General features: G+C 37.3%; 1 pseudogene; it reads right to left on the bottom strand.

Annotated features, from left to right (window-relative positions):
- Window positions 1-937: 937 nt before the first annotated feature.
- On the bottom strand, window positions 938-1,273 carry LOC127644368 (thymosin beta-b-like; annotated as a pseudogene).
- Between the last annotated feature and the right edge of the window lie 4,752 nt (window positions 1,274-6,025).

The following is a 6,025-nucleotide window of genomic DNA, read 5'->3' as shown; positions in this document are numbered from 1 at the left end:
TAAACCTAATCAATAGTGATCTAGAATCAAAGAGGGTAGACATACCCTCCTTACCCAATGCCTAAACCTAACCAAAATTGTCCAAAAACTAAAGGAGTAATTCAAAACACATTTCTGATCCATATCATCTTGCATTGCTTCTATGACACTTGTCTCATGTGTCATATTGCATGCTTGACTGGTGTCTCCTGTCCAAAGCTCTATCAGGTGAGCTACTGCACAAGATAAATCACATTGGATCAAGTATGTAAATGTAGGTGGGTCTGTAATACAGGTGTTAAACATTGATCGGTTTCTCACCCAAAGTGATTGCTTTGCTTCAGAAAATATAGATTAAGACGCGCCAACTTTCGTGAGCAGTTTAGTTTTTTTGAGTTTAGTTTTTTTGATAGCATGCAGTCACATGGTGTGGACTGTAACAGCATGTTTATGAGGCCATTGAAAAGGCCATAGTTCCCCTGACAGAATGGAGGTACTCTAAAAATCAAAAAGCCTCAAGACCTTAAAAAAAATAATATATATATATATATATATATATAATACAATGACAAACACATAATAGCAAGTTAATTTGCAAGGTTTATTTCACCAAGTTCAAAATGAGGGTAGAGAAGTTCACCTTTGATCAGATGGTGAAATTAACAGTCTAAGAGTTAGATAGCCTCTTTGCAACTACATCCACACAAAATGTATGGTCTCTGCACAAAACACACTAGTGCACCACAGTGATGGACATGAAGACAGCAATCCTCTACCACAAGGCCATATGCTCATCATTTAATTAAAAATGGTGAAGACCAGGAATATGCCACTCCTCCAGTCTATGGCCATGGTGACTTGGTAGTTGTGAGAAACAATCTTCCACCAAAGTGAAGCAACTTAAAGCTCACTGAGACCGCCTCATCTTGCCCTTGGTGAAGATCAGAAGCTGATTAGTTTATGCCTCACATTGCTTCTCCTGTTCAATGGCTGAAGGAAATAATAAAAAAATAATTATACAACATATAAAAACATATTTATTTTTTTTAAAACACCACACCTCAAAAATATTTTAAAAGGACAAAAAAGACAAGATGTAGGAATGCTACTTTTTACCACAAGCCTATCACTTTTTGCAACACTACAGGGAGAAGAAAAAAAAAAAGTTCAGAAGACAACACATGTGCATAAGATCTCATACTCACTCTCTTTGGTTGGAAGAGTATTCTTCTCCTGAGTCTCAGTTTTCTTCAGCTTGGTCTTGTCAAACATGGATATCAGGTTTGTCTGCCATTGTTTTGATTTTCTTAAATGGGGAAGATACAATTAAGCAGTTAAAACCATTGGATAAATTCAAGCCATTTAAACCCAGAAGTACACACATTCAAAGGATACTATAACAAAAGACTACCCAAAATCAAACTTTTATGGCTGAAAAGAACCACACAGGATGAAGGAGACACACTACAAAACTGATTACTTTACACTTATATACTTGAACAACTCAAAGCCGTTTGCCTCTTTGTAGGGGGTAGACTGGGACCAATCGGAACCTGACTACTTGGTTACTGACGCTGCATTTAATTAATACTGCAGGTGCAACTTGTTGGCCATTTGGTATTTAAATTTGTATTGGATAATTGATTAATTGATTGACAATTTTACATGTATCCATAATGGCATCCTCATTTTGTTTCCCAAGTACCATGGAAAAATTAAGTGACATTGTTTAAATAATTTGGACTTAAGTAACAGATATCCAAAGGAATTTTTATATATATTTGATATATTTTGGATTTTATGAGTTGGATCTCCCAGGATACATTGCCCTATTAAGGTACAAAAAAGTCAAAGGCATCAATATTTCTATTTTATTTGATGCAAGATATTTGAGTTTCTGACTTCCCCTCTTATTTTAAAACATATTATTTGTGTGTGTGTGTGTGTGTGTGTGTGTGTGTATGCATGCACAGGTTTTTCTATATTTGTGAGTGCCAAATTTTTTTAAATGTCCTCACTTATATAGTGAAACGTGTGTGTGTGTGTGTGTGTGTGTGTGTGTGAGAGAGATAGGGTGTGTTTGTGTGACAAAACTGAGAAAAGTTTAGCTTTAAGGTTGCATGTATGACATGTGTAAATGTAATAAATGTGTATGTGTAATATTGTGGATTAACCCTTTTTCTTCTCTTAATCTGGCAATGTATCTCAGGGGATAAGCACTTTAAAATGTACTAAATAACAGCATGAATAACATATGACTTAATTTCTTCTTGTGCATCTTAAGACAGTGTTCACAATTAATATTAGCAGTTTTATTGTGTTTGTAAAGAAAATTAAGTTTAATATATAATTAATTATATCCAAAGTCAGCATGTCCTGCCCCATGGGTGGCCATGTTGGTTTAGGTCAGTCTGATTTAACAATCACAGAAACTTTTAACCAAGTCATGTGACCCACATACTCAGAACAGACCAGCTATGAATAATGATTACAAGATTGGGTGAGAAATTATTTCCTCATACACCCTATATTACTAAAGAGTATTATCTTGTGGTGCACGTTGCCTGTTTTAGGGTTATTATTCTGTTTTTAAGTACTATACAGTGCTTATTTACCAAATCATCTATGGCTCAGAATATTTTATCATCTATCCATTCATAGAGTGTAAAACAATAATAATATTTATGAAATCTGGGTTATTCAAATGTGAAATGGTGTTATTTGGATGACAGTATGTTCTTATAATAATGAACAAAGATGCATCATCATTTGTCCATGACCTTCAGCACTGCCTGACTGTATGAAATGAATTTCTCTTGCATATAGCAATTGTACTACATTGCTGAGATAAGCAAGCGTGGTCTTAAGTGTGCTAATAAATGAGCTGTCTTTGTCATGAACACCACTAAGTCACGCATTTACCATAAATAACGTGGTAACCAAAGTTTTCTCTATAATATCAGTTACTTCAGTTATTGTTACTACAATAAATCTGTGCTAACTTGCAATTAGCAATAACTGTCATCAAAAAACAAAACAACAGATTATGAAAGCTTGTTACACTATTGACGATTATCCTATATTAAAATTATTAGCCTGTGGTTTTACAGTAGTACAGATAACTATGGTATTTTGGCTGAAAATATGATAAACCGTGGTATACACATTTAATAAGGATAAATATGATATTGTGAAGATTTTTAATTTTAGTTTTTTCCCATTTAGACAATTAAGGTGTTTGGAATTGGGGCAGCAATATGCTCTGAGAAAAGAAAATCTATGGACGTCTGTTGTCTATGTTAGATCAAGATACAAAATTATTAACTAGTCTGTGAAATATTTGGCATGTCCCTGTTCCCAAGTAAGTTTACAACACTCAGACCCAACAATGTGTGGCTGATCTGGTCACATTGATGCTTCATTAGAGCCTTTTCATTTTGGTTTGGTTCTTTAGTAACCAGACCAATAATACAGAAACCATACAAAGATTTTTTCCAAGCCTAGTATTATATACTGCCATACTACCAGATTTTAATTTGAAACCATTTTGTTTATGCACCTTGTCATTAGAAATCTTAAACATATCACTTTCTTGAAGTTTTTGCAATATATAATTTACAAAGAGAGTATTATTATTTTTCTGAGATTAGCATTCAGTCACAAAGGGTGGTAGTCTGTTTAATTGTAAAAACAATAGGTATGAGATTCAAAATGTTTTCATCAACCATCAGAATGGGAAAAAAATATTTGATCTCAGTGATTTCAACCATACTGGCGACCTGTCCAGGGTGTCCCCCGCCTTTCGCCCAATGTTAGCTGGGATAGGCTCCAGCCCCCCGCGACCCTGTACACAGGATAAGCGGTTGACGATGGATGGATGGATGGATTTCAACCATGGCATGATTGTTGGCATGATTGTTGCCAGACATGCTGGTTTGAGTATTTCTGTAACTGCTGATCTCTTGGAATTTTTACATCTTTACATCAAAATCAAAAAAACATCCTATGAGTGGTAGTTTTGTGGATGGAAATGCCTTCACTGGTTCGAGCTGACAGAAAGGCTATGTTATCTCTGTACAATATTAGTGAGCAGAATACCATCCCAAAATGCACATAACATCACACCTTTGATGTCCATATTAATACCTATACTTAAGTCTAAAGCTCATGCAATGCAGTATATTATTTAAATTGTGACATTTATGTCAGAAGAATGGTGGTTTGGTCAACTGCTGCTGATAATTAAAATGTTCCCTTTTTCTTATAAGGACATTTTAGTTGAACGCACCATCATGATGTCACTTCTGGTCCTCACCATTCCTCTTTTCAACAAGAAGAATGGCCTCTGTTGACCCTTTGATACAAGGGTCAGCAGACCAAGGTGAGTTGGAAGTCAAGGGCCTAGATCAAGGGTCACTGCAGAATCAGGACCACTACTTTTTTTGTTCTGTAGCAACATTCACCAATATGGCCATCACATTTCCCATGCAAAAAACACTGTTCCACCAGCAGCTGTTTGGTTTGTGGGCATCGGAAGCTGTGCAGAAACTTCAAAAGGACAGTTTACACAAAATGTACCATGGGATCCTCCCTTCCCTACTCCAGAAAAGCAGCACCATTTCAATTATGTTTGAACTCTATGAGGACTTCTGGTTGCTACGGCTACATGCTCATCTAGCACCCGAACAGCTGGCGGGAACAGCTGAAGCGGTCTTCACACCGTTGGAGAGGATACAAACTCTTCTCCAGGACCCATGTCTTTATGGAAACTTACAAAACACTGCACATTTGCACTGTTTTCATTGGCTGTCCTAAAAGCCAGAGTCAAAGCCTTGAATTTAATACGATCAGCTACAGGTAACCAGTGAGGTGAAATCAAGAGTGGACACGAGCCCTTTTTGGCTGATTGAAGACCAGATGTGCTGTTGCATTCTGGACCATATGCAGAGGCTTTATTGTATTAGCTGGAAGGCCAGCCAACAGAACATTGCAGCTGTCCGGTCTTGAAATGACCAGAGCTTGGACTAGGAGCTGTGTAGCATATTCAGGCAGGAAAGGTCTGATTTTTCTGATGTTGTAAAGCGTGAATCTGCAATACCGGGCGGTTGATGAGATGTGTGCAGTGAAATTAAGCTGGTCATGTACCACCACTCCCAGGTTATGGGCAGTTCTGGTTGGTGTTAGTGTAGTTGAACCAAAATGAATTGTTAGGTAGTGGTCAAAAGACGGGTTGGATGTGATCACGAGGAGTTCTGTCTTGGCAAGTTTGATCTGAAGGTGTCGTTCCTCCATCCAGGCCAAAATGTCCGGGAGGCAGGCAAATGGGAAAGAATTCCGAGAGCAGGCCCTGGTGTTGTTTTACCCTCTAAATTTAGATAAGTCTCACGTGCAAGCACAGATTGGTGGGGAGATTCATGACTAAGCACACTCATTTTTTTAAATAGTAAAATGTTTTATTTTTTTTTAAAATTCCATGAGATCCACTTAATGTTAGTGACGATTGGGCCAAAAACAGGCATTTCGATTTTCATGACCATTTTCTACATTATCTCTCACCTTTAAAATAAAACAGTAAAATAAAATGTATGCTTAAACATTTCTATGTAATACCCTCTTCACTTGTAAAATTAGTAACAACACTTTACCTCATTTTTGTTTCTGTGTTAAGTCTCAGTCATATTCACCCTTGCACTATGAAATTCAACAGGCAAAATAAAATAATCTCGCACAATAAGACATTTTGACCGATGGACTTCTGGTGGCAAAGGCATTTTTCTATGCAAACTTTGTGTTGGGTTGAAGTCTGGTCAACTTTGATAAACACATTTTCAGCATTGACCAATAGAGTGCAACAGTTGGGTTCCAGAACTAAGAAACTTTTTAACAATAATGTGACAGGGCGGAGGGCGGGGCCAGGTCGTTATGCTACACACCTGGCTCCTAATCTGGCTAATGGAGCCTCAGAGAGGGATAAAGGTGGACTGGAGACTACAGTGGGACCGAGAGAGAGATTTTCGGGCAGATGCCCGGTACCTTTGTGTGTGTT

This window comes from Xyrauchen texanus, chromosome 5, assembly GCF_025860055.1.
Source record: "Xyrauchen texanus isolate HMW12.3.18 chromosome 5, RBS_HiC_50CHRs, whole genome shotgun sequence".
Taxonomy (NCBI): Eukaryota; Metazoa; Chordata; class Actinopteri; order Cypriniformes; family Catostomidae; genus Xyrauchen; species Xyrauchen texanus.
Note: the sequence above shows the minus strand (reverse complement) of the source record. Positions and strands in the feature narration are given on the sequence as shown.